This window comes from Onychostoma macrolepis, chromosome 03 (assembly GCF_012432095.1).
Source record: "Onychostoma macrolepis isolate SWU-2019 chromosome 03, ASM1243209v1, whole genome shotgun sequence".
NCBI lineage: Eukaryota > Metazoa > Chordata > Actinopteri > Cypriniformes > Cyprinidae > Onychostoma > Onychostoma macrolepis.
Genome location: NC_081157.1, coordinates 8,115,269 through 8,125,056, shown reverse-complemented (window position 1 = coordinate 8,125,056; position 9,788 = coordinate 8,115,269). Strand labels below are relative to the sequence as shown.

At 40.9% G+C, this 9,788-nt stretch overlaps 1 pseudogene; it reads left to right on the top strand.

Annotated features, from left to right (window-relative positions):
• The first annotated feature begins 651 nt into the window (after nt 1–651).
• On the top strand, nt 652–8,580 carry LOC131537601 (serine/threonine-protein kinase TAO3-like; annotated as a pseudogene).
• Nucleotides 8,581–9,788: the final 1,208 nt, after the last annotated feature.

The window sequence follows — 9,788 nt, the reverse complement described above, 5'->3', positions numbered from 1 at the left end:
ATAAAGTGGGACCTAAATTTCTTAGAGGCGCTCGGCAGTTGAATCCTTCTCGCCCTAAGACTATGCCAACATGGGCCTTGTTCATAGTCCTGGGGCCCTTAAGGGTCATGACGCTCAAAACCGCTCGGCTTTTAGTAGTTTTTGCCTGTTGTCCAAAGTTTTATGCATAGATATTTCTTAAAAACATGGGATTTCTTTTTTAAATCAATCCATTCTGTGACATCATGCTAGTTGTGAATAAAAAACTTTTTCAAAAAAGTACTGAAACTGAAAATATTTTATAGAAAATTTAAAGGCTTAGTATATCAAACAATGCAGATCATTATATACATAATTTCTCTACATAATACACTCATCTTCACTGGTTATATAATAATAAATGATATATGGTTGCATATTTTTACATTTAAAAAATTCTGAATAAATAGTAATATTAAAGAAATGACAAGAAAGTCAGAACTGGTCATTATAAGGTTAAAGAACACTTCTAACTTACAGTTATCTAAAGATCTTATAATTCATCTTATGGTTTAAAAGTCGAAAAGAGAACATAAACACTGATTTTCTTGCTTGCCTTACTTGACCTTTGACCCCCAACACACTGTGTGTTTGCAGGTCAGTGAGCAGATCCAGGAGCATGAGCAGGAAGTTGAGCGGCGCGAGCAGATGTCAGGGTATAAGCGCATGCGGCGGCAGCACCAGAAGCAGCTGATCGCCCTGGAGAACAGGCTAAAGGCCGAGATGGATGAACACAAGCTCCGGCTGCAGAAGGAAGTGGAAACCCAGGCCAATGACACCTACATTGAACTGGAGCGGCTGACCAAGATGCAAGCTGCACAACTGGACAAGGAGGTGTGTGCTCCTACTTTACACTTTGTGGACAGGGTCATGAAAAGTTCACAGGATGTCACATTTTTGTCTGCAAGTCGATAAATATGGTAAACAAGCCATGGGGTCCAGAGGCATTAAAACCCTGGAATGCAAAATCTAATTTCAACTTGGAAATTTAACATTTTGAAGAATGTAGAACAATGAGAAGTTATTATGAAATATTTAACTGTTTCCAGAATTTAGTGTTATCATGAACCCCTTTGTACAGGCAGTCAGATGTTCTTGCTTCCGTCTCAAATCATGCTGGAGAACATGAACATAAGGTTTACACAAACTTGTGTAGTTCATGCAGCTTGAGTACTGCTGTGATTAAAACAAAAGGTGAAAGAAGTTCTGCAGTTCGAATGTATTTTCATAAATTGTAATAACTAAAATAAATACAGATTTTCACTAGTAGTCTTTTAATGAAATGACGACAAAATATTGTGAGTTTACTAATGCATAGCTGACCACAGTGAAATTTTGTGATACTTATCCTCCTTTGGGCCAGATGCTGCAAAACCAGATGCTATTTCTTTTGTCTCTCAAAGCTGAAAGCCTCGGCAGCTGAGGAAAAAAGAATCCAGCAACAGATCTCGGTCCAGCAGAAGGAGGAACTGACCATCTTCTTGGACACACAGAAAAAGCAGTACAGACTATGCAGAGAAAGAATGAAAGAGGTGAGATCAGTACAGTCGATAAATTCACAGAACACAGAACAAACCCAAGACCCCACTCTTCAGGGCCCAATGAGAATTTTTAGTGGGCCTTCTTTGTCACAGTGCCCTTAACATCATCAGACTAATTTTTCATATTACCTATAAATGGCTATATTCTATTTTTGCAGTAAAAATCATCTAATTTGTTCTACATACAAGACTCCGATACACCAAAAGAGGAGAAACAGGAGCGCTCGTCACGGCATAAGGAAACAACGCAGCGCTCCCAGGCTGAGGAGGAGGCCCAGCTTTTGAACCAGCAAAGACTGATTTACGAAAGGAGCTGCCGTGCTCTAAAAAGAAGAAGCCTTATCAAGAAGCACGAGTTTGAACAAGAGCAAATGCGGGAGGCAAGAAATAATATGATTCACAACAAAGAATGTCTCAAGCACATTGTTATTTAGACCTCTGAGTGATATCCAGGTTATTGTTTGAAGAAAAATGTAGTTATATATGTATACTTCCGTTCAAAAGTTTGGGTGTGTTACTTGTGTTTGTGTTATTTGAAAAGAATAGTTTTCTATTTTAATACATTTTAAAATGTAATTTATTCCTGCGATGGCAGAGCTGAATTTTCAGCAGCCATTTCTCCAGTCTTCAGTGTCACATGATCCTTCAGAAATCAGTCTCATGCTGATTTGCTGCTTAAGTAACATTTCTTATTATTATCAAAATTGAAAATTAAGTTTACTGCTTAAAATGTTTGTTAAACTGTGTTTTTGTAGAATATTTTCTCAGGATTCATAAATGAATGGAAAGTTAAAGAGAACATTTGAAACAAATCTTGTGTGACATTTTGACATTAAAGTCTTTACCATTACTTTGAAGTAAATTAATGCATCCTTGCTGAACAAAAGTATTAATTTCTTTCAAAAACAAATCTCACTGACCCCAAACTGTTGAAAGGTATTGTGTGTATATAATATATAGTGATATATGGTGTTGTTGATCACTGTATCTTCTGCTATTTCAAGTCTGAAATCTGTTTACAAAAACACCCAACAAAAACACAAAGCTCTTTTTAAAAACCTTATCCTTTTTTTTTAAATATTAATCATAAATGGCTCGCTCTTTGAGTTAAAGGAGCTTAACAAGAAGAAGACACAAAAAGAAATGGAGCATGCATTGATGATCAGGCAGGATGAGTCCACCACAAGAGCTGGAACAACGGCAACTACAAACCTTACAAAGGCTACGCTTTGAGCTGATGCGCCACCAGCATCAAACTGAGTTGGAGAACCAGAAGGAGTACAACAGTCGACACAGGAAGCATGCACTGCAACGCCGACAGCAGGCCAGGAACCTTAAGGTAAACTGCACTAATTGTAATAGTAGGTAGAACTAACGTGTACCCAAGATGGCGGCGCGAGTACATCGCGAGGCTCTGGGTCTCTCCAGATTTTGCAATTTTGCGGTATTTTTCTTACTCATCTCGGGCCTGTTCGTGCAGAACAGTTGTGCCTTTACATCGTACACCCGTTGTGAGCTTTTGGATATCGGTTTGCGAATTTCCGACACTTTTATGGACAATCTTCGACTCCTTCCTGAGATCGCTAGGACACCCGAGGCTATGCACCCTACCCGGCCGGGCGGAAGTGCTCGCAGGCGGCGTCGAGATCGTAAACAAAGGCGGGGGAAGCGCGGAGGACTAAGAGCTAAGCTAAGGCTAACACCACACCGGCTCTCTTTACCCAGCATTTTCCTTGCCAATGTACGGTTGTGAACAAAATGGAGGAGATTCGACTCAGCATCACACACAGCAAGAAACTTTTGAACTGTAACGTCCTAATCTTCACGGAAACCTGATTAAACAGCGGAATACCGGACACCGCTATTGAGCTAGCGGACGCCACACACTCGGGCGGATAGAACATTAGATGGCTCCGGTAAGACCAGAGGTGGTGGATTGTGCATTTACATTAACAAAGCTTGGTGCACAAACTCTGCTATTGTTGGGAGTCATTGTTCAGCTAACCTTGAGTTTCTCATGGTTAAATGTAGACCGTTTATCTACCGCGGAGTTCACTTCCACCATTATAACTGCAGCCTATATTCCCCGGATGCTGATGCCAAGCTTGCTATGAAAGAACTTCACGCAGCCATCAGTAAACAACAGACTGATCACCCGAAGCGGCTTTTATTGTTGCAGGTGACTTTAATCACTCAAACTTAAAGTCAGTGCTACCCAAGTTTCACCAGCATGTTTCCTGTCACACCAGAGGAAACAAAACCTTAGACCATGTTTACACAAACATGGCTGGAGCTTACGTTGCGACACCCCTCCCCCACCTGGGACAGTCAGATCACCTTTCTTTGTTCCTCACCCCCAAATATGCACCCCTCATCAACCGTGTGAAGCCATCAGTGAAGACCATCAAGGTGTGGCCTGCGGGGGCAGATTCCACACTCCAGGAAAGGTTTCTACACACAGACTGGAGTATGTTTGCTTCTCAAGCCACCAGTGGCGCTCACACAGACATTGACTCTTACACCTCCTCTGTATTGGATCATATCAATATCACCATTGACAGTGTTACAACCCAGAAACAGATCACCACATATCCAAATCAGAAGCCTTGGATGAACAAGGAAGTGCGACTCCTGTTGAAGTCACGCAACACTGCCTTCAGATCAGGAGATGCACAAGCCTACAGCACATCCAGAGCAAACCTGAAGAGGGGCATCAAAAAGGCCAAGCACTGCTACAAGCTAAAGATAGAGGGACACTTTTCCAACTCTGACCCTCGACGCATGTGGCAGGGCATTCAGGCCATCAGTGACTACAAACCCACCCACTCCACCCCCGCAGCCACTGATGTCAACTTCCTGAACGAGCTAAATTACTTGTATGCTCGCTTTGAAAGAGACAACAGAGAAACTGCCACCAAGCTCAATCCTCAGCTGACCACCCACCAATCATACTCTCCTCCACAGATGTCTGCAAGGCACTGAGCCGGATCAGCGCGCACAAGGCTGCTGGACCAGACAACATCCCTGGTCGTGTTCTCAGGGCATGTGCGGAGCAGCTCGCTGGGGTTTTACAGACATTTTCAACCTGTCTCTTGCCCAAGCAGCCGTACCAACATGCTTTAAATGCACTTCCATTGTGCCAGTGCCAAAACACTCTAGTCCGAGGTGCCCTAATGACTACCGCCCTGTAGCACTCACACCCATCGTCATGAAGTGCTTTGAGCGGCTGGTCCTGGAACACCTAAAAGACTCTCTACCATCCACATTGGACTCACACCAGTTTGCCTACCGTAGCAATAGGAGCACAGAGGATGCAGTTTCCATGGCACTGCACTCTGTGCTCACTCACCTGGACAATAAGAACACTTATGCACGTATGCTGTTTGTTGACTTCAGCTCAGCATTCAACACTGTCATCCCAACCAAGTTAATAGCCAAACTTGGAGACCTGGGCATCAATACCTCAATGTGTAACTGGATTTTGGACTTCCTGACCAACAGACCCCAGAATGTTCGATCAGGATTCACCTGCTCCACATCCATCACACTTAACACTGGTGTACCTCAGGGCTGTGTGCTAAGCCCGTTTCTCTACTCCTCTTCACCTCCGACTGCAAGCCTGTGTATGGATCTAATTCCATCGTCAAGTTTGCAGACGACACCACGGTGATTGGCCTCATCAGTAACAACGATGAGACTGCCTATAGGGAGGAGATCCAGCACCTGGCCACATGGTGCACTGAAAATAACCTGCTCCTCAACACCACCAAAACAAAGGAGCTCATCGTGGACTTCAGGAAGGAGTCAAGAGGCACACGACACCATCCACATCAATGGAATGGCTGTTGAGCGTGTCTCCAGTTTCAAGTTCCTGGGGATCCACATCTCGGCGGACATGTTGTGGAAAACCAACACCTCCAGCCTGGTCAAGAAGGCTCACCAGCACCTCTTCTTTCTGAGGACACTGAGGAAGAATCAGCTCTCCTCTGCTATACTGGTGAACTTTCTATCGCTGCGCAATAGAAAGCATCCTGACCAACTGTGTCACAGTATGGTATGGGAGCTGCTCTGTTGCGGAGCGCAAGGCACTGCAGCGGGTGGTGAAAACTGCCCAGCGCATCACAGGGACTCCACTACCTGCCATCGAACACATCCAGAGGAAACGCTGTCTGCATCGAGCTCGCAGCATCCTTAAGGACTCCTCTCACCCAGCCCACAGACTGTTTTCTCTCCTGCCTTCCGGCAGGCGTTTCAGGTGCCTCCGGACCAGGACCAGCAGATTAAAGAACAGTTTCTTCCCCAGAGCTGTCTCTTTACTGAACTCTAACCCCCGTTGATCCACTCCCTCATATATTATTAACTCTTCTCTCCTACCTCACATCTGCCTTATTTGCACTACTGAATGTAAATTTTTATTACAGTAACAACTGTTTACTTTTGTATCTTGCACTACCATACCTAAATTGGACTATGCTCATTTGCACTGCCGACTGTTGTTACATTATCAATGCTTACATTAACATTTTGCACCGTATGTCTAATTGTAATACGCAATCACTTCCACTGCACTTTTACACCTTGTTTATAGTAATAGTCATCTGTATATATATTATATTGATAGTACATATCACCTGTAAATTCTGCTTATAGTAATAGCAATCTGTATATTTATTCACTATACATATTCACCTGTAAATTCTGTATATTTATTCACTATACATATTCACCTGTAAATTCTGTATATTTATTCACTATACATATTCACCTGTAAATTCTGTTTATATTAATAACCATCTTTCTATATATATTTATACATATATTCAGTACATATCCTTGTCCTGCACTTATTCAACCATTGTATATACTGCACTTGCTGCTATTGCACTTCTGGTTAGACCTAAACTGCATTTCGTTGCCCTGTACCTGTACTTGTGTAATGACAATAAAGTTGAATCTAATCTAATCTAATATTAAACTAACGTAAAATATAAAGGAAAGAATATGGACATGAAAAAGAGATAACAATAGAAAAGCCAAAAGCACAATTTGTATTTACATACCTTTGTATGATGCATTAATCTCCTCTCATTATAGACATTGGAAATGGAGATCAAAAAACAATTCCAAGATACGTGTAAGGTGCAAAATAAGCAGTACAAAGCTCTGAGGAACCATCAGCTGGAGGTCTCCCCCAAGAGTGACCACAAAGCCATCCTGAAGTCTCTGAAGGAGGAACAGACTCGCAAGCTCGCAGAACAATATGAGCAAAGCATTAATGAGATGATGGCCTCTCAATCGGTAAAGTACACAGACACCAGAGGAAAACATCCTTTTAATATTGAAACCATAATATTAATAGGTCAATATTATATTTTGTGCTTGTATAGGTTATAAACCCGAATCTTAGACCCTTAACCTGATGAATGTGTTGAAACATGCAGTACTCGCTGAGTCTGTTAGTTTAGGGTTTACACACACACACACATGTTTGTTTTTCTGAAAAGTGGGGACATCCCATAGGCGTAATGGTTTTTATACTGTACAAACTGCCCTACACCTAACCCTACCCCTTACAGAAAACTCTGGGACATGGGGTAATGTCATGAAAAGTCACCTTGTCCTTGTAATACCTGTCATACCCTTGTTATTATACACATTTATGTCCTCATTTGTCACAAAAACGTGCGCGCGCACACACACACACACACACAGACACACAAAAAATCACATTGCTTCTTTGGAAGTGGAGAGAACCTGATACAATAGAGATTGTTTTCATATTCAGGCAGAAGGTCTTTTCTCACAATTCTCTTACCAAATGAGAAGCAGCAGCTACTGGCCAAGACTGTTTGTGAGGTTTCTCTCTAGTGGCTATGGAGGGAAATGAATTTCCACAACCAAGGCAAAAAAATCTACTTACACGACCAGTTTTCCAAATGAAAACTCATCTGTTAAGTGTTATATTGCTGCTTATATGTGCAATATTCTTTTTAATCACTGTTAACTACTATAGAAGATGAGTTTTTGTTATTTCAAATTTGACTTTATTTCTAAATTTTCTGTTTTCATTCAATTTTAATTAATGTTTTAGTCATTTTGTTGCATTTTTAGGTTTAATTTATTTAGTTATAGTTATTATAGTACTCTAGTTGAAAGAAAATGTTTGTTTTTTTGAATTTCAGTTGATGTTTAATTAGCTAACGATAAAATAAACCCAATCAGATAATAATTGGGTAACACTTTATTTTGATGGTCCCTTTTGAACATTCTGTTGACACTAAGTAATGTTGCAACTACATGTCAACAAACTCTCATAAGAGTATTAGTAGACTGTCTGCTTCATATCTACTATCTCCTTATTGTGTTGGTCTCCCAACAGATATTCTACTGACTATAAGTAACTTTGCAAGAACATGTCAACTTAATCTAACCCTAACCCTACCAGTCTACTAACACACTACTAACACTCTAATGAGAGTTAGTAGAAATGTAGGTGTAACGTTACTTATAGTCAATAGAATGTGTTAAAGGGACCATCAAAATAAAGTGAAACCAATAATTGCAGCATGAAACTCTCTCAGTTACGATTAGATGAAGAGCAGAAGGCTGAATGTCAGGCTTTAAGGCAGCAGCTGCATCAGGAGATGGAGCTCCTCGATGCCAACCAGAACAAAACGAAGGCGCAGATGGAGGCCCAACATGAGCGTGAGATGCAGAAGTTGGAACAGAAGGCAACCTTGCACCGGGCTCACTTGGAACAGAAGGTGAGCTGTTTTCCTTTTTAATAGTAAATTCATAGGATATGTAAATAAATCATACCTGCAATACCTAGTAAACAGTCTACCAACACCTCTGCCGATTGAAGAAGAGCTGGTCTCACTTCATGAGGAACAAACTGAAAAAAATCAAGCATTTATTTAAGCATCAGGAGCAAGAACTGGAGATGTTTGATATTGAGAGCGCGCACCTAGGATCCGGAAGCTTGGCCTCATTTGACTTTCCCAAGGATGAGGCCAGATGATCCAACAGAGGTCTAAGGGACTGTTCAACACTGATGTCCTTGGACACATAGTGCCTGCACTGTCCCTGATTGTTGGATTTACCAAGATCACCCAAACAGTGACAATGCTGATCAATATCTTATAACTAGGGCCATATGGAATCTGCAGACTTTTTTGGTGATTTCTGCGCAGAATTTTTGGAAAATTCTGTGGAATTCTGCGGAATGATTTTAAGAGTATAGGAGAGTACAGAAGCTGAAAACATTACAAATAACATAAAAACATTCACTTCTTAACTTTTATTTAAGGTTTACAATACAAATCATATTGGAACAACTGGTTTGTTAAACAAAGTTAGGTCTCTTTTATAGTAAATCCACCAAAAAGTGCAGGAAACATTTCTTTATAAATTGTACACAAATCATCAACTAAACATGTGCATATCATCAAAGACTATAGAAATAATCTGATATCATTCAACAATAAATAAATATGTATGCACAAATAAATAATAAATATAAATAAGGTACTTTTAACAATTATAAATAAATAAAGTGGTGTGGCAATCAATTAAACACTTCAATAAATGCAGTACATTAGAAAACTAATTTAGTAGTAAAAATAGTCATTTACAATCTAGTATTTTTGCATCAGAAAAAAAGTTATTTACATTATTTACATGAGAAAAACTACTGTATGCAAGTGAAGTTGGATGTGGATGTGAGTTAATCTCTGGTGTTAAATTTGGCAATCAGCATCATTTTAACATTCTCCTCTGTTAGGCTGCATCTGTGCTCTGTTAGAAGTGCGGAATAGCCAGAAAAAAGCCTCTCCACATCCACTGAAGTAGTAGGGAGATGCAGGTACAGTGCAGCTAGTGAGGCGAGTGTTGGCTTTCGATCTTCCCTGGCAGCCCACCACTCCACTGCACTAACCTCACCTGCATCACTCTTGTCCATCCGGATGTAGCGATGCCACTCTTCTGTGGAGACATTACTCAGTGCAGGGACAACTTGAACATAATTCTTAATATCAGGTTTTAAACCGGATACCTTGGCAGGATCAAAGATTGGGAGGACTTTGAATAGTTCAATGCAAGGATGTCTCTCCATCACTGCCCGTAGCTTGGTGTAACATTCTGCCATTGCTTCTTTAAACAGCTCTGAACAAGTGTACCTCTCATCCTCATTTAACTCATTCAGTTGCTCTCTAGTCTTGGGATGCCAAT